Genomic DNA, 20,192 nt, shown 5'->3' on the forward strand with positions numbered 1-20,192 from the left:
GCATCAAAATGGCTACTAAATTTTCTACCTAGCACACTGGAGTACGCAGGCCATCAGTCAGCATGCCTTACCTGCCTGATGCCCTCCCAGATCTGGGCCTCGCTGGTGGCTCCACCCACTTCATGATGTCATCTGAAATAGAGATGTGCCGCTGGGGGCAGGTGGTCCCCCAAAGGGAGTCACACTTTTGGGGAGGTCCTCTGGAGATGACTTGGGGAGCAGGGATTGTTACTTGGGATGTGATACTCCGGTTTTTGATAGGATTAGGTTTGCTGGGGTTTTGGTGGCTTAGTATATTCAGGGCCCTCAGTCTCCTGTGATTGTGCAGCTGCGGGAAGGGCCACAAAATCCGCCTTGTCTCGCAGATTTTGCCGGTCTCTCCCCCCATGCTGACTGAGCTGCAGGAAGAGGAGATCAGCGGCAGTATGTTGGCCACATCCTCCTCTGTTGCCACCCCGGCCTGACTGCAGTTTTCACTTGTGCTGACCACACACAGCCACGTGGGTGAAAGCTGCAGTTGGACCTGGGCGGCAGAAGAGGAGGATGCGGCCCAAAGTGCTACTGCTGCTCTCCTTCTCCTCCTGCCATGATCAGTGGAGGGGGAGGGGGAGTGAGGAGCACTTGGGAAGAGGATGGGGTGGCTGAGTAGAGGTAACTGAAATGATGAGGTGAAGATGCAGAGGAAAGAGCAAGGGATTGATGTAGAGCAAAAGTGAGGGGAGGGGTGATGGGGAGGAAGGAGAGTGAATGAGGGCTTAGGAGATGGGGCAAGAGTGAGAGAGGGGATTGGAGAGGGGAGAAGAGAGAATTAATGAAGGGATGGGGCAAGAGTGAATGAGGGGATCAGACAGAGTATGGGGAGACAGAATGAACAAGGAGATGGGGCAAGAAAGTGAACAAGGGTATCAGAGAGGATGAAGGGGGAGAGGAGAGTGAATGGGGAAGGGAGAGTGAAAGAGGAGATGGAGGGCAAAAGATTGAATAAGGGAACAGAGAGAGCGAATAAGAGGAAGGATGGAGAGTGAATGAAGGGACTGGGAGTGAGAGTGAATGATGAGATTAGAGGAAGGGGTGCAGAGAGAGAATGAGATGATTGAAGGGGCTGTGAATGAGGGGAACAGAAGGGTGTGAAAGAAGAGATCTGTGTTATAAATAAATCCTTCCTTCTCTCCCAATCCTAGGTCCTTTTCCCTAATCCAAGATCTCCTCTTTCTCCTCCCCCTTACTCTTTCTCCACTCGTTCCCTTCCTCTCTGATCCCTGACTCCCCTTGCCCTCCCCTCTTACTGTGCCTCTATCCCTCATTTATCCTTCTATGCCCCTGCCCAAGACTCCTCTTCCATTCACCTTTTCTGAGATTCCCTCTTGCTGCCTCTTCACACAGATACCTCTTTTCTCTGTCTTTCCCAGTGCTATCACTTCCACCAAAAAAAAAAAAAAAGAACCAAGTAAATTCACTGGCACAAATGTCAGAAAAGAACTTTATTTTTATAAAGTAAAATCAAACTATGCATTAATTAGTAAATAAATATATTCAAAACTATGCAAATTTGTCACATGATCGCTGCAGAATTCTTAAAAATCTGCCACAGAATTACTAACTCTTGCCATAGTATCTTGAAAAATCTGCCAAAGGAAACTGGGGGAACTGCGTATATTTTACTTTGTTATTTAGTTGAGCAGGTGTAGGATGGGGGTTTTGGGTTACATACCTGGAATGACTTTATTTTTCAGTTTTGTATTAAAGGGTTGGCCTATCCCCCCCACCCGTGTGAGTGGGTGATGGGGCTATTAGGGACAATTTAGTATTGATTATTGTATATTTACTATCTTATCGTCTGTGATGTAAACCACTTTGATTTCATATTTGTGAAGTAAGGAGATATGGAAATGTAAAATGTAATGTAATTGCAAAGCATGCAGCTTAAATTAAATTTGCTATATAAATCAGTATGATTATATTTAAGAACGTAAGAACTGCCATGCGAGATCAGACCCAGCATCCTGTCTCCGACAGTGAACAATCCAGATCGCACACACTTGGCAGATCCCATAAAGCACATCTAATTCCTATTACCTTTATGCAGACGACATACAAATTACCTTTATGCAGACGACATACAAATCATTACCTTTATGCAGACGACATACAAATCCTTCTTCCGATTACAGAATCCCTTCAAAAAACGATCACTTACTGGAACGAATGCCTTCAGCCTATTAAAAATTTACTCTCAAGCCTCAACTTAGTATTGAATGCTAATAAAACCGAAATGCTCATTGTCTCCCAGGATCCACTCACAATCTCTTCCAGCCTCTCTCTACCAAACGCAAATAACACGTTCTCACCTGACGTCAGAGACCTTGGAGCATGGCTAGACAACCATCTAAACCTAAAAAAGTTCGTAAATAATACCACAAAGGACTGCTTTTACAAACTGCAAGTCCTCAAAAAACTTAAACCCCTCCTTTACTTCTCCGACTTCAGGCTAGTACTACAATCCATCATTCTTTCTAAGCTCGACTATTGCAACTCCCTGCTTCTAGGAATACCCACCAACACTATCAAATCATTACAGATGGTTCAGAATTCAGCGGCTAGAATACTAACAAGCACTAACAAAAAAGATCATATCACCCCAATCCTTCGTAATCTACATTGGCTTCCCATTAAACAAAGGATACTCTATAAGGTACTCACTATCATCCACAAAGCGACAAACAAACTAGCTCCCATCACATTAACCTCTCAACTCCAACCGCACACGTCTTCCAGACCAATCAGAAGCGCATACAGAGGAACACTGCATGCTCCGCAAATAAAATCTTCATTGAGCAAACGAGCGATTTCTTCAGCAGGCCCCCACCAGTGGAACACACTTCCCCCAGATCTAAGATTAGAAACTAGTCACCAAGAATTCAAAAAAAGACTTAAGACCTTTCTTTTCAAACAAGCCTTCCCAGACGCTTAATTCTACTCTGACGGACAGACATCCTATATATTAGGTATCTCCTAATCATGGACACCACACCAAGTCCTTTTTTAAGACTCTGCAACTGAACAACTATCTTTGAGTTCAAAAAATTCATTTCTACATATATATTTGGCACTGTTAATACGCCTTTATTCTACATTAAATAGTTATACTGCTTATATTAAATAATATAATTTTTATGTATTACCAGTTAAACTATAATTTATTTTATCACTATGTTAAATTGTCATCTAGTTAAATTGTCATCTAGTATTACCAGTTAAACTATAATATTTATTTATCACTATGTTAAATTGTCATCTAGTTACATTGTTCCATATGTTCTACTGTTCTATGTAAAGCTCCGCTCTCTGTTGGGCAGTTCATTGTTTTATGTAAACCGGAGTGATTTGTAGTCCCTACAAGAACTTCGGTATATAAAAATTAAAAATAAATAAATAAATAAATTACTCACGCCCAGGGAAAGCAATAGCTTTCTTTATTCTACCCGGCTAATAATGTGTTAAGGACTTTTTCTCCGGGAACTTGTCCAAACCTTTATCAAATCTCACTATGCTAGATGCCTCGATCTCATCCTCTGGAAACCAATTCCACAGCTTTTATAGTGCACTGAGTGAAAAAGGACTTTCTATGATCCGTTTTGAATCTGCTGGTTGTTTTCCAAGCTGAAGAGCCCCAGCTTACATAGCCTGTCAACATAGGAGAGATGTTCCATCCCCTTTATCACTTTAGTCACCCTCCTCTGCACCTTTTCTAGTTCTACTATGTCTTTCTTCAGATGAGGTGACCAGAATTGCAGAGGGGGGGGGGGGTGGAATTTAAATGTAACAATTTCTTTTCTTTACTTTTTGTTACTTAAAAGATTTATAACCCGTACCCTCCAAGAATCAGGGTGGGGTATAATCTGGCATACATAAAATCCAAACAAACATAAGAATATATAACAAGCAAACATGGGCATTATTTAGAAAAGATCTGCCATTCAAAATGCATCATGATGTACTTTGGTTAAATAATAGATGGTATTCATTTAAAAAAATAAAAAATAAAAGAATTTCCATTGCTGACATGAATATGTTCATACAACAGCAACGAAATTTATGTAGCTCTGGAAATATTTCTTTCTAGGTAGAATGGAGAATTCCATTCCTGTAAAAGTTACTATTTATTTATTTATTTATTTAAAAACTTTTCTATACCGTCATTAAGTTAGGTACCATCGTAACGGTTTACAAGAAGGCACCAATATTAATATTGGAAAACAGATAAAATCTATCACTAAACAAGTGCCAAGACTTTACGGTAACATAGCGCGTTTATAATTACTCATAATTGTAAGTGTTATATCATGTTATATCATGTCCATTCTTTATTGTATCATATTTTAAAATTGAGAGCAAACATATTTAAAAATAAAAGTAGAATATATACCCGTGTAGGTTGGGGTAGTGTGCATGAGTGTTCTGCAGATCAGGGATAAAGAAAAAAAAAACGATCTGCAGAACACTCATGCACACTACCTCAACCTACACGGGTATATATTCTACTTTTATTTTTAAATATGTTTGCTCTCAATTTTAAAATATGATACAATAAAGAATGGACATGATATAACACTTACAATTATGAGTAATTATAAACGTGCTATGTTACCGTAAAGTCTTGGCAACTTTACGGTAACATAGACAGATAAAAACTGAATGTCCTCACTTAAGCACAAAGAGGCTAATGAGAGGCTTCCCAGCGTGTTTTCACACATTCAAGACATTGGTTCTATGGGAAAACCATCGTCTTTGTCAAAGACTTTTTCTACCAGGTCTCAGCTGAGTGATATCTCCCTCATAGGCTTCTTCTTCCACGAAGGTGGCTGCCAAAAGGAGCCCAACCATTTTGCTATTGAAAAGACTGAAGGATGGATGAGGGCAAAAGAAACTTCAAAAACCGTAAACCTTCCTTTTCAGGATCATAACACTGTTTGACTCTTACACAATGTATTATCCTTTCAGAACCAAATAATCTCTAGTATCAAATCCTACTGCTGGATAATTGACATCAAATCTACTTACGGAAGGTTTTTGCTCTCCGTTGACGCTGTGAGATTTAGCATTTTTTTTTATTTTTTACATCAGTACTTTCAAGTTCATTGTTGATCTACGAGAAAAAAAGAGAAAATTAAGAAGATAAAAATGGGCAAAATCTAGGGGTTTTTTTCTCTTTGTGGAAAATAATTGCAGAAAATGATAGTGTCCCCTCTCTAAGATGGTAACTTTCAAAGCGCCGTGCCGGTGCATATGTGCGAGTGTTCGTCGGCTCATGCCCAGGGATGCGACTATTTTACAATATGTGTGCGTATATTATAAAATATCCTGACCTCGCGCATAAATGCGCGCAATTTTCAATGGATGTACACTTGTGCATGCAAATGCCATATCTACCGCGTAAGCACGGGGAATTTAAAAGCCACGTTCACCGACACCATTGGTCGTTTTCCCAGTTTGTTCCCAGTTCGGCCAGTTAAGGAATAGGGCTTCCTAATCCTCCTAGTTTAATAGCTTCTTTTCCCCCCTGTTAGCCCCGATCTTTAAAACCCCGCTGATCTGCCTACAATTTTTTGGTTTACTTACACGTCATGCATAGTAGACGTAAAGTTACGGGGCAGGGAAACCTGGCGCGCGCCAGTGCACGTAAGAATTTACATGCAAATTTCAGGTTACAATCCTGGACTGCCCATGCTCCGCCCAGCCCATGCTCCACCCCCTTTTGGAAACTTTTTCATTTGTGCGGGCAGCGGCATGTATGTGCGTATCCCTGTGATTTTTAAAATCTGTTCAGCACGCACCAACATATTTGCACATCCCTTAATTGTTGGGTGCATCTGGGTTTTTTAGTTCACCTTTTAGCTGGCTACAGGAAATGTTTGGAAGTTATTTCTGACAAAGCTGACTGAAAAGGTATCCAAACTTTTGTACATGCCATATTCACTTTTTTATTATTGTCAATCTGTTAAAATCAGCAAACAAATAGTAATTTTGCATTAAAAACTGCAGAAAGATATCATGTTTAATTTCATACCACGTAGAGATTGTCAGCTTCTGTTCATTTAGAGATTCATTGAAACAACATTTTGATCATTGGTGCCTAAACCTTTGCATACAACTGTATATCTAAACAATTCAATATTGCACATTACCTTCAGCATTTTAATAAAGTATCATTAAAAAAAGCAGGTTGTAATCACATTAAAGGATATATCTATTTATAACAGTTATCAAAATTAGAAGAATGACACAGACTAAGCTATAGAAGATAAACCATATTTGATTACTGCAAGGTATTGCTGCTTCTTTGCCCTTATCGCCATAACCATTAATCTAAAAATAAAATACGCTAAATCACTTCAGATAACATAAAAATATAAACCGACCTAAATACTTAAATTATTTCAATAATTAACATGTCAAAAACACCTCATACCACTATAATTAATGAACTTCCAAATAATAAAGAAAAACCTCAATGGCATCTATCTGGGGAGAGTGCAAGTATTCTTTATTATGGACGCGATGTGATTAATCATAAGCATTCAATCTGAATGAAATATTTGGGGGGTTTATGTTAGAATATACTGGAGTATTTGTGTATTACAGTATGGTGTGTTTTGATTGTACTGTTGGTTTTGTTACGTGTTATTCATCGTGAAAAGATATATTCTAAATGAGAAGATGCAGTTGAAATCTACATAAAGCAATACTGCTTAATGTAGTGTTGAAAGTGGATATTGTTTTCAAGATATGGCCTTTGATTAACTCAGGTGGGTTTAGGTTTATTGTGAATTTGTGGGGTTTGATTTTTCTGGCATTTTTGTTTGTATGTTTTTGCAGTGTTTATGTAATAGAGGCTTTGATTTATTAGCTTGAAGTTTATAAATAATCATAGTGGTTGAGATTTTTTTGATTTGTTAATTTGGATATTTAGGTAGGTTATATTTTTATGTTATCTGAAGTGTTTGCATTATGTTTTGCTTTCAGATTAACTATGAAGATAACTGCCAGTAAATAAATACTAAGCAATAACACCTTATAGTAATCGAGTGTAGTTCATTTATAGGTTAGTCTGTGTGTCATTCTATTAATTTTACTAAGTGATATAAATGAATATATTCTTTAATGTGAATACAGCCCACTTTTAAAACAATATATATTCTACTTTATTGAAAATGTTGAAAGTAATATACAATATTAAGGATTGTTTAGATATACGTAACATACAGTGATTTTGTATTAGTGAGGGAACTATTCCCGATTTTATTGCTTTATATTCATTGGTCTTTTTTGTTTGTTTTATAGATTATAGAGTTTTTCATTATTTGGCAACCTTTAATATCCCTGATTATCTTTATTTTTTTTAGCTAACATCTATTGAGGACTCTATGATTGCTTGTGGTCTGCCTTTTTCAGCTTGTGTTTGAGAGACTTGCATATTCATCTTTAGGCACTGGCATGTCTTACAATTAGACGCAGTTTTCCAGGATCCCCCTCAAATAGCTTTTGGTGCAGCATTAATTTGAGAGACATGCTAGTGCATTCTGATTTTTCTAGTGGCAAGAGAATTGTAATGAAGTACACAGACAAACTGTGTGGAACAGCGATTGCAACCTAAAACAGCAGTGATAGGACCAATTACTGTGCTGCTCCCCCCTCGCCCCAATTCATTCAGTCTCTGTCCCAGGCCCATCAAAAAAAGCCCAGCTCCCTCCAGCAATCTATGTTTAAAAACTGACATCCACGGGACCCATGGTCAAGGGAAGTGTATTAGGAACCCTAAGCAAACAAAGCCTTGCACGCAGGCCTCCACCACTCCCACACCCTCTACAGATACACACTATTAAATTATGCATCTATAACAGATTTTACATGAAAAAGAATATTCAAAAGTACAGTCTTCTGAGGTAAAACTATCACTTACAACATGCATATTATATTTACATGCACTGCTGTGGTGCCAACCAGAAAACTCTGCAAAAAGAACACTTGGAGCTCCTATGGAATTAGACTTTTTGTAATGCATGTTGGGTGTGAGCTTGGTCGTCAGAAAGTCAAGAATAACCATTATAATATAGTAACCTCCCACATCAAAACAAACCTAACTGCCAGCACTCAAACAGTAATAACGTTAATTATGAAAATATTTACATATGCACATATTTATACCAGGCACTAGAACACAAATAAACCTCCTATTAGGAAAACAAATCAGACTGCTATAGATCCTTACACAGAAACTACACATCAGCAAAATACCTTTCCTCAATCACACATGCAGACACAGACGGACCCTGACCAAATACAGAATAGAGAGACCAGAAAGTATAAATAGAAACATGCAGAGAAGAACTAAACTGGAGACCACAACAAGCCAACCTCAATATGCAGAGAAACAATGAAAAAGAGAAATATTACCATTCTTCATAAAACATTAAACAAGAAATATAATCATAAATCATATTTATTTATTTATTTAAAGCGTCTTCTATACCGACATTAGTCGAAACATCACATCAGTTTACATCGAACTATAAGGAAGGAAAGGAAATTACAAAAAACAGGGGAGGGGGGGAGGGGTACAATGAACCAATAGGAAAGCAAGAAAGGCATAGGAACAAAACAAAACAAAAGTGAACTAGCGAGTCTTAAGGACAAAATCAGAGTCAAAATCCGAACAATATAACATCACAAATCATATTTATTTATTTATTTGACAGCTTTTCTATACCGACATTAAAATACACATCATATCTGTTTACATTTTAACAAAATGATGGAAAGTACAATAAACAGGGGAGGGGGAAACAGGACAACCGATAAATAGGATATAGGAAGCAAGGAAGAAGCAAACTTAACAGAATGAAACCAATAAAGAGCGATAAAAGAAAATGGAAAAGAAAATTTACAAAAATGCAACAGAATTACATAGTTACATGATTCAGCAGGTTACTTTGGAACAATGAGGATAACATCGAAGGTCATGGGGAAGTGGCAGGAGTCAGCGAGAATTAATCCGGGAAAGCCTGGTGGAAAAGCCATGTCTTTAGCATTTTTCGGAATTTGAGAGGGCATGGCTCCAGGCGGAGATTGAGAGGCAGAGTATTCCAGTGAGTGGGGCCAGCAATCGACAAGGCACGATCTCTTGTGGCTGTAAGTCAGGCTTTCTTAAGTTGGGGGACTTGTAATGTGCATTTGTGGTTCATTCTAGTAGGGCGGGAGGATTGTGTAAGTTTCAATGGTTCACTTAGCCATGAGGAATTATATTTGTGGATGGCTTTGTGTATGATGGTAAGGATTTTAAAAAGTATACGGTATGAGATGGGGAGCCAATGTAGGTCCTTGAGGATAGGGGTTATGTGATCTGATTTGCAGGCATTGCTAATTATTCTTGCGTTTTGTAATATCTGTAGAGGTCTGATGGTGGAGAGAGGGAGGCCAAGGTAAAGGGAATTGCAGTAATCAAGCTTAGAAGATAAAGTGGCTTGGATGACAGTTTTGAGATCGTGTGTGTGGAGTAGAGGCTTGAGCTTTTTTATAACCATGAGTTTATAAAAACCTTCTTTTATGACAGAGGTAATATGGTTTTTCAGGTTCAGATGTGCGTCAACTAGGACGCCAAGGTTTCGTACAGGAGATTGAGAAGTGAAAGTGGCGATCATAGGGTCGTTGGAAGGAGAGAGCTTGAAGGTCTGTTGGTTATGGAATAGAAGGAGCTCAGTTTTAGCGGCGTTGAAGGCAAGCTGAAGGGAGGTCAGAAAAGTGTTGATAGAGGAGAGGCATTTTTCCCAGAAATTTAAGGTAGCAGTTAGTGAGTCCTGGATAGGGATGATGATTTGGACCTCATCTGCGTATATGTAGAATTTAAGGCCGAGATCTGATAACTAGTGACAGAGGGGAAGGAGGTAAATGTTAAAAAGAGTAGAGGAGAGGGAAGAACCTTGGGGCACACCTTGCGAGAGGGTGAAGTAGGAGGATTCAGAGGTGCCTAGTTTTACAGAAAAACGTCTATTAGAAAGGTAGGATCTGAACCATAGTAGGGCAGTGCCAGCGATGCCGATGTCGGCAAGGCGTGAGATAAGTAGATCATGGCTTATCATATCAAACGCCGCGGAGATGTCAAGGAAAGCGATGAGGAAGTTATGGCCTTGGTCAAGGCCAGTGAGAAGAAAGTCGGTGAGTGAGAGAAGGAGGGTTTCGGTACTTAAGTACTTGCGAAAACCAAACTGTGAAGAGTGAAGTATATCGTTGTCATCTAGGTAATTCATGAGTTGGATGTTTACAACCTTCTCCATGATTTTAGAAATGAGTGGGAGATTGGAAATGATCTCTTATCAGGTCGGTTTACATCGAACAGGGACGTAAACAGTAAAACATAAACAACTTATTAAAATCAGGAGAAACAAAGTTACATTTAACAAGGACTGCAAAACTTGGAAGCTTAAACAGCTGGAAAGAAGGCGTAAGAGGGTAGTAAGTTAAGAAAAGTCCGTGCTAGTGCTAGTTGAGCTATTATGATAATACTGGTGCTTGTGTCGTATTTAGAGAGGATCTGGGTTCCATTGCTCATTCCCAGGGACCATGGATCTCTCCTGCGACTGTAGAAGCGAGGAATCTTCGCCTAAGGTACCCGCTCCTCGGGGGCCTTGCCTCACTCCTGTCTACCCTCTGGGGTTGCCTACTATCTACAAGGACGCCTAAGGTACCTGCTCCTCGGGGGCCTTATTTTATCCTGGACCTCTGCTCCTCGGGGGTTCTCTCCTACTACAACTGCCAGCATCAGAGTGAGTACTACCGCTCCAGTTCTGTCTCTGCATTGTCTTATCTTTCTCTTCATAGATCCTCAGCCTACCCCACATTGCGGATCACTACCGGATCTACTCTCACTGGCCTTTCCATCTAGGCCTGGGTTCTCGGCCTACCGCGCTTCGCAGACCACTACCAGAGCCATCTCCCTCTCGGGACCTGGTGAGACTGTGGGACAGCCTTTTCCACTCTGCAGCCTTCAGCGGAACATTGCCATCAGACCTCTCCTCTTCTGGCTGGGATCATTACCTGTTCTATACTCTCTGTGTCCATCTCTGCTCGGAGTTAGCCTATTGCTGCAAGTCCCCGCAGGGCTCCACCCTGTGGGAGGTGTCATCTCTTGCAACAACCAAGGGCCCATGTCCCAATGTCCAAAGTACAACAGTTGGCAAGTTAAATGTAAGACATTGATAAGACAGGCTAAGAGAGAATTTGAAAAGAAGTTGGCCATAGAGGCAAAAACTCACAGTAAAAACTTTAAAAAATATATCCGAAGCAGAAAGCCTGCGAGGGAGTCAGTTGGACCGTTAGATGATCAAGGGGTTAAAGGGGCAATTAGAGAAGATAAGGCCATCGCGGAAAGATTAAATTTTTTTTTTTTGCTTCGGTGTTTACTGAAGAGGATGTTGGGGAGGTACCCGTACCGGAGAAGGTTTTCATGGGTAATGATTAAGATGGACTGAACAAAATCACGGTGTCTAGGTGAACTGGAGACAGACTGGGTGAACTGGCAGAAGTATTGGCAAACTGGTGATTTCAATTACGCACACAAGTATTTTCAAAATGGTATATATCAGAGTTTTTATGCCTACATGGTATATTTTTTTTGTATGCAAAATATACGCATGTGCTTATAAAATAGGGAGAGAAGGTGAGCACTTTCATTGCATTGCAAATATTCATGCATACTTTCAGAGCAGAACTACACTGTATTTTATAAACTGTGCAGCAACCCGCTGCACTTTTTATAAAATACTAAGATAAATCTCTGCCATGTCCATTTAGGTGCGTAAATCCAGTACCACAAATAGGTTTGAAAACTAGGCTCATTGGAGACAATTTTCAATTTACGTGCGTAAAAACAGAATATATCACAGCAATTTTCAATAGTTCATTTATGTATGTAAAACCTTTTAAAAATTCAGCCCTATGGAGCAAATGTATAAAAGTAGCAATTTTAAAAAACTCAGTTTTATGCATGTAAATCCTTTTAAAAATTACCTCCTATGGGGGCATACATGCATATGTGGGCTTTTGAAAATTGCTACAATATATCATATTGAATTGTCAACAGGTTTAACATGCAGAAGTGCACTTTAAGCATGCAAATAGGCTTTTGAATATTGCTATTATATATGCTACTTTTCCATTCATTAATCCTTTCGAAAATTACCCCCAGGGACAATAATTTTAGAACAAGCACACACACCCATATTCACACGTCCATATATGCGCGTATGAGGGCACAAGCGTTCATGTGCATGAATCTTATATCATCCGCACAACTGCGCATGCATTATATAAAATAAGCCTATTCATGCATATGTGTGCGCCTAATTTTAAGCATTTGCCTGAGGAAGTGTTATTCATGTATTTTCCTTAGCATTTTTCAGTTTTACATGTGCAAGTGAGAACATTTTATAACATGAAGGAAATGACCAGTTTTAGCAGTTAGTCCACCCCTCTGGTTATTCAGCCTGCACTTCCCCCAGTTTACCCTGACCCTTCACCCAGTCAGTAATTTGCCTATAAAGAGTTTTATTCTGACATACAGCTGATAAATAGCAGAAGTGAATATGTGCAGGTAACAGCCACACGTGCACTGCATATTCAGGTTATAAAATCGCAACTTATGCACATTAATGTTTGCCTCACCACAAAATGTCTGACCCGCCTTAATCCACCCCTTTTACACAAGCAAATTTATTTGTGCACTAGTATTTACACGTCCATGTGCAAGGCTTATAAAATAGCACTTGCGCGAATGTGTGCTATTTGAGCATACAACTGCTATTATGTGCATGCACATCTCTTTTAAAATTCACCTTTAAGTGTATACAACACTTTGGTTGCCTTATATAATTGAGTCATAATAGCAACGTTAAGTACCTGAATGTAATTCACCTTGAACTATGTGAGCTAAATAAAATTATACAAATACTTGGATTTTGAAAAACAAGCATTCTGCAAAATTCCATGGTGTGCAAAAAAAAAAGGAAATTAGGCAGACAAGTAAATTTTACCCAATGAAATTTGTCCATTTACACTGTTCAGGAATTTTGCAAACGTGAGGTCGTGGTGAGCATGACTTTAACCTATTACAAGACACAACACTGCAGCATTTCCATCACACATTCTTCGGCAGGAAAGTGAGCCTAATTTACATTCCTTTCATTCTTTCTCAGCAGACATATTAGCACACGCACACTGCTGTGTTCAACCGTGTATGTAATCCTTAATGTTTTCAACATGCTCTCCACAAAAAGCTACATGGGGGCGATCAAAACATTTTTAAACCAGGATTAATGACAAGCAATGCTTAGGCTCTGCGAGTCTGATAACAGAATGCATCCCAAAAGAGCTTTACATGCTGTTTAGTTAATTTCAGTCAGCTAAATTCAAATGCTGACCAAAATTAATGGACAATGCTAAAATACAGCACTTTTTTCTTAAGTTATTTATGCTATAATTACTGGTTTTGTTCTGGGGTATTGCTCACTCAGCTGCCAACTGACACTACCCCATTCCCCTGTTGAACATGTCAGGCGGCTGGCGCAAGAATGCAAAGCTCCCTGATAGCCTGGAGCACAGAATTTGGTTTTCAGGATATCCACAATGACTGCACGAGATAGTTCTGCACACAGCGGAGGCAGCGCGTGCAGATCTATCTCAGGCATATTCATTATGGCTGGCCTTAAAACCAGGCCTACTTGTGGCTCTTGAGGACTGGAGTTGGCCATGCCTGAGTTAAAGGAAGAAAATAGAGCAAGGCAAAATATTGTATTTATTTATTTAACATCTTTTCTATACCGTCGTTAAGTTAAATACCATCACAACGGTTTTCAGGAAGGTACATAAAATAATGATGATAAATGTATAGGAACATACATTCTAGACAGGTGCCATTAAGATTCGGTTACATAGTTTTATGATCAATACTATTTGGTGAATGTGGTAAATCTTGTCCTTTTATACAGGTATCATTTTATTTACAAGTATAATTTTATAAGTTGTATATTTTATGTTAGCAGTAAGGTAAAAAAATAAAATGCGCACAAATTAGGTGAACCTGCAATGAACAATCACATTTCTGAGCACCACATCTAACCCAAGCAAGTATACTTTATTGGATCGGTATATTTGAAAACATGCATGCATAATCAAAATTACCAGTTTACCCAGTACTTCCCCAGGTCATTGAGACCATCCTGGTTCTTCACCCTGAACTCCCCCCCCCCCCCCCAGTTCACCCAGATTTCCCACCCAACCCACATCAGATAACAGGCAAGTCTGATATCAATTGCCACAAGATAATTAGCAGGTGTAAAATTGTGCGAATAAGCTGCCACATGTATTCATGTCTTAGAAATTGACACGTGCTCCTTTTATCCCTTGGTCATCAAGTGATCCAACCAACTCCTTCTCAGGCCTTTTGCTTCAAATATACTTGAAAAAGTTTTTATTTTGAGTTTTCGCCTTGCCATCAAACTTTTGTTTTTTTTTTTTTATAATCTACCTTCCAGTTTTTAGGCTTTAATAGCCTTTCACCTCACCATTTAACCATGGGGGCAATCGTTTGCTCTTCTTTTTACCATTTTTAATGAATGGAATACATCTGGCCTAGGCTTCCAAAATGGTGTTTTTAAACCGTGTCCACACTGTATGCAAACTTTTAACTTTTGCACCAACTCCTTTTCCTTTTTTTTTTGTAATTTCCTCATTTTATCATAGTCTCCCTTTTTAAAGTTAAATGCTACTGCGTTAGTTTTCCTTAATCTCCTCTCTTAAATTATGTTTAATTTGGTTATCTTATTATCACTAATGACAAGCGACCCCATCACTGTTACCCAGGGCCAGTGCAAGGGTATTAGGTATCCTAAGTGAACCTTTTGCCTTGCGTCTGCTCCCCTCCCGGGACCAGGCTCTGGCTCCAGCCCTGACCTCATTCACTCAGACAGGCCCCCTCATTACACAGGCCCCCTTCCTCTCTCTCACTAACACCATTGCTCTCTCATACACAAACAATCCCTCTCACCTACCCACACACACTGCTTGCGGCCCGCCGAGTTTCTGCTTTTCTCGGCCGCAAGCAGGATGGGTGTTGCTTGTGTCCCGTCGGGTCTCTGCTGCTCGCGGACCCCTGTGACGGGCTCCGATCGTGGCCCCATATGGCTTCACTTTGCTGCCCCCTAATGGCTGGCGCCCTAGGGGACTGCCTAGTTCGCCTACTGGGACACGCTGGCCCTGCTGTTACCTCTTGCACCAGATGCTGAGATGCAGTGAGGATTAGCTCTAGAGTACTCAACCCCCTTCTTTGGTTTCAGGACCAACTGCTCCACGAAGCAGTCATTTACTTAATTAATATTGGGGTAACTGGAATCTCCCATTAATACTGTGTTTCCTAATTTGATAGTGTTCCTAATTCCTGTTAGCATTTCACTGTCTTTCTCTTCATCCTGGCCAGGTGAACAGTAGTACACCCTCACCACTAGATTCTTCCGCATGACACATGGAATTTCTACTCAGAGAGATTGCACATTGCTTAGTCAATATGGCCTAATCATATCTAATAAGTGACTCTTTAGCTAACTTAGCTGCTTCCAGAAATTTTGGGGAACTGCTTAAAATAAAAATGATTTAATTCAATTAATACAAAATTATTTTATTTATTTTAAAATATTTTTATCCCGCCTATCTATAGCACTCAGAATTAGATAAAATAAACACAACATCTATAATAATACATGACATACACAAGCCAAGCAGAAATAAATCTAATATAACTGTGGGATCAACCTTCATATTAAACATGTTGATCTAATATGATAAAAAAAAAAAAAATCAACATTCTGTAAATGCCTGTTCAAACAAAAAATCCTTAAGCTTTTTTTTGTGAATGACTTAATGAAAACCTTGGCCCTCAGGGAAGGAATTCCAAAGGGCCAGGCCAGCAACAGCAAAAAAAAACTTCATCTCTTCTTTCACCTAATCTAATGTGATGCAGAGAAGGAACTTCCAGGAAATGATGTCCCTATGAGGGAAGCTCATGAGTAGGTATCAGGTTTGGGACATACAGTTAACGTACATTACCTGGCACCCAATTCACAATGCACGAAACTGACTAAAGAGATATGCACGGTGAACAGATAAATCTGCCTGCGCTGGAGGCATGGCACAGGGAAATTGGTTTCATGCACATTCATTGTGGATAACCTGAAAACCTGACAGGCTGTGGGGTTGCCAGGACAGAATTTGGGAACTTTGAAGCGCTGGGGAAAAAAAAAAAAAGTGTGAAAAGCGGAATATAAATAAATAAAAAAAAAACATATAAAGAAACTCTGACTAAGCGACTTAAACATCTCCAGGTCTCTAACACATGAGTTTGGCCATTCCTTCAGCAACAAGCAATGTTTCTTCTGTCCATAGAACACCATATAACTGCTGTCAAATGAAAAGGCACTGGGTTGTGCCATGGTTAGCAGGGGAATTACTGTCATGAAGAGAAATAATTAGGGAAGACACTGTGACTTTCTCATGCAGACGGAATTCTGATCGCTTATGTGAGAAGGACAGAAGGGTTCATTTGTTGAAGGATGGGAGTTTGAAAAGACCACAGAACCATAATCCTACAAGGAAAGAGTAACTGATAGGCAGTCATCAGGAACGTATCGGTTCCTTCAGCCGACCAGTCAGGCATGTGTAAAACGCTCAGCTGCTGCTATATAGAGTGCTTTTGTTTTGTGTTTATAAATCCTTTGCAATAAAATGACCTGTTAATAAAATTCAGGAACAACTTCTCTGCCTGTCAATTCACTGATCAACACTGGGCTAGATCACAGAACTAGTGCTTAACGCACTTTGCTTTCACAGGAAAATCTTACAGGTTGATTTTAAAAGCGTTGCTTGCGCAAAATTGCCCACACGTGTGCTTACGTAGGCTGCGCAAGCAACGTGGATTTAAAAAAAGCCGCGAAGTACGCACATATATACCAGTGTGTCAATAACGAGAGAGTGGAAAAAGGGCGGGGCCTGGGCATTGGTGTGCGTCGGCTTGTTATCCACGGAACATAACTGCTGCTCCAGATAAGAAGTCTGTAGATTTCGAGTTTTAGGGCTTATAGTACAGGGTAAGGGGTCTGGATGAACTGAGGGGCAACCTCAGTATTAATGCACAACTAGTGGACTAACTGGAAAAACTGGAAACGTCCCTCGAGTGAGCATGTTCTAAAATCCACCTACATACGTACTTAAAAGCTGGCAAAGTACATTTTCTCAAGCCATCTCGTAAGATTAGGCACATACTTATCTGTGGGTGGTGTATTTTAAAACATGTGCACGCAAGTGCATGCACCATATCTCTGCTTGCGTGCTGATACATGTGTATATGGGTGCGCGCATGCTCGTTTTAAAATTTGCCTATTAGTGTAACACTGGAGAAGGCAGTTATAACAAATGCTCAGTGGTTGGTTTTGAAGACAGCCTCAAGTCTTAAAGTTGAAGTGCTTTAACATGATTCCAGAGTTCCAGTTTTGAACTAAAAGCTTAAAGGTTTTCTTGTGTGTGTGTGTGTGTGTGTGTGAGTGAGTGATAATTTTTATTGAAGTAAGCGGGGACAATAAGGGCTTGCAACAATAAGCTAACATGACAACATGAAAACAGTCCCAATAAAACGAATACATAGAAGGGCTCAAGAGGGGTCCACTGGTGTGTTACCCACCACTTCCCATCCTTTTATTTTTGAAAATCAGGAAACACCCTCCCTCCACAGCAACCGCACATGCACCCCACACACATCCAACCAAAAACACTTGTGTGGCTACCAATATCTTTGATATAGTGTAAGACCTAACTGTTCTGCCATTGTACAACAGTATCCCAAAACACAAAGTAGCCTTTTAGCGAGAACACTACATTTGCTACCAGCATTCCTCTTCCTCATGCATTCCACGGTTGCGTATTGAATCATGACTTGCTGTCACTTCCGAAAAAGGGGCACAGTATCATTGTGCCAATGTGTTAAAATCACCTTTTTAGCCAAAGTTAAAGAAACCATAAGAAACCTCTGACCCCTGCCCGGAAGAGAATGGGTATCTTCAAACATGCACAGGTAGAAGAGACTGCTCTCCCAGTTGATCTTGCATTGTAGTGTTCTCTCTATGGCTACACAAATCTTCTGCCAATATTCCTGCAACATCGGACATTCCAAGAACATATGACAGAAATCCCCATGCTGGGGCAGACATTTTAAACATTCGACATGGTTTAAATGGGAAGGTGAAGTGTGCGTTTTAAACGGGGAATTTTAAATGGGAGGTTTTTGCACAGTAAAACAGAATTGAAGTGAAAAAAGCAATAAAAAAAACCCAATAAAATAAAAAATAACATATGGGAAGTGGTAAGTGACGTGATCAAACAGTGCTTATACAGGAGAGGGGCTGTAGCCCTGTAAGGGCAAGAGCCCATGAGATTGGAAGCATCATTTATTCTGATACCACTCTCTGCTGGGTTTTTTTGAAAGTATCTCATAATAAGTATTTGTAAACATAAAATCTGCTAGTCTGCAGTTTTCCTCAAGTTTTTGAATTTATGTTTTAGTATTAATTTGAGGAAGTGAGCCATTATCTTAGTAAACATAATATCAGCTAGGCATTCTTGTGGGTTAGCTATAAAGAGGAGCATGTCATCAGCAAACAAGCTGATTTTAACCTCTTTCCTGTGAACTGGCAAACCTCGAAAAGAAGGCATTTGATGCAGCATAATGGCCAAGGGCTCGATCGCCAGGACATAGAGAAGGGGGAAAAAGGGACACCCCTGGCGCGTGCCTCTCTCCAACAGAAGGGAGAAGACAACGCACCATATACCATGATTTGCGCCCTAGGGGTGACATACATGGTCTGAACCCACCTGATAAAATGCTCTCCAAAGTTAAACTGTTCCAAAACCCACCAGTGTACCATTCCACTCAGTCGAATGTTTTTTCCATGTCCAACCCTACTAACATACCATCACGTCCGTGACAGGATAGCTTTCAACACATTAGAAGAGGAGTAGCGAAGGGAAATAAATCCAGTTTGAACAGCAGACATTATGGTACGAATGAAGCTATTATCCCAAGCTGCCAGTATAGCAGAGAGGATTTTAACATCTTGATTTAATAAGGAAATAGGCCAAAAGAACCCTGGGGCCATAGGATCCTTGTTTGGTTTTAGGGACAATAGTTGTGAAATTATTCTCAAGCTCCATACGCTCGTTAATCAAAGCTTCCTGAAACATGTTCCGTAAGGGGTCAAAAACTTGCCCAACTTGAGCCACTGGACTACTCTCCAGATCTCTCCAGGGGAAATAGGGGCTTCCAACGTAACTTTAGCCTCCTCCAACAATTTTGGAAAGGCTATCCCCCGGAACATTTGCTGCCTGTGCACGGGATTGTGCGACTCGCTCTTCTTGTAAAGACTTTGAAAAAAGATATTAAAGACTCTGAGAACCTCTTCCGTGCCCCAATGATCTTTGTTTTGAAAGTGCAATCTAGGGATGAATGTTTTCAGGCCAGAATTTTTAAGTAATCTAGCCAATAGCTTATCCAATTTGTTGCCCCATTGATGAAGTTTATCCTTATAATAGAGCAAAATGATAAAGGGGATGGAACAGCTCCCCTATGAGGAAAGGCTGAAGAGGTTAGGGCTGTTCAGCTTGGAGAAGAGACGGCTGAGGGGGGATATCATAGAGGTCTTTAAGATCATGAGAGGTCTTGAACGAGTAGATGTGACTCGGTTATTTACACTTTCGAATAATAGAAGGACTAGGGGGCATTCCATGAAGTTAGCAAGTAGCACATTTAAGACTAATCGGAGAAAATTCTTTTTCACTCAACGCACAATAAATCTCTGGAATTTGTTGCCAGAGGATGTGGTTAGTGCAGTTAGTGTAGCTGGGTTCAAAAAAGGTTTGGATAAGTTCTTGGAAGAGAAGTCCATTAACTGCTATTAATCAAGTTTACTTAGGGAATAGTCACTGCTATTAATTGCATCAGTAGCATGGGAACTTCTAGGTGTTTGGGTAATTGCCAGGTTCTTGTGGCCTGGTTTGGCCTCTGTTGGAAACAGGATGCTGGGCTTGATGGACCCTTGGTC

General features: G+C 40.0%; 1 protein-coding gene across 9 annotated transcripts in view; it reads right to left on the reverse strand.

The window, feature by feature from the left end:
* Positions 1 to 20,192, reverse strand: part of INPP4A (inositol polyphosphate-4-phosphatase type I A) — a 453,500-nt gene that overhangs the window by 290,850 nt on the left and 142,458 nt on the right. For all 9 annotated transcript variants that reach the window (XM_029604758.1, XM_029604750.1, XM_029604755.1 and 6 more), the window contains one exon: positions 5,062 to 5,146. The gene's annotated coding sequence lies outside the window, so the exon portion shown is untranslated. The remainder of the gene's footprint in view (positions 1 to 5,061; positions 5,147 to 20,192) is intronic.

The sequence above is a fragment of the Rhinatrema bivittatum genome, chromosome 5 (assembly GCF_901001135.1).
Source record: "Rhinatrema bivittatum chromosome 5, aRhiBiv1.1, whole genome shotgun sequence".
Classification (NCBI taxonomy): domain Eukaryota; kingdom Metazoa; phylum Chordata; class Amphibia; order Gymnophiona; family Rhinatrematidae; genus Rhinatrema; species Rhinatrema bivittatum.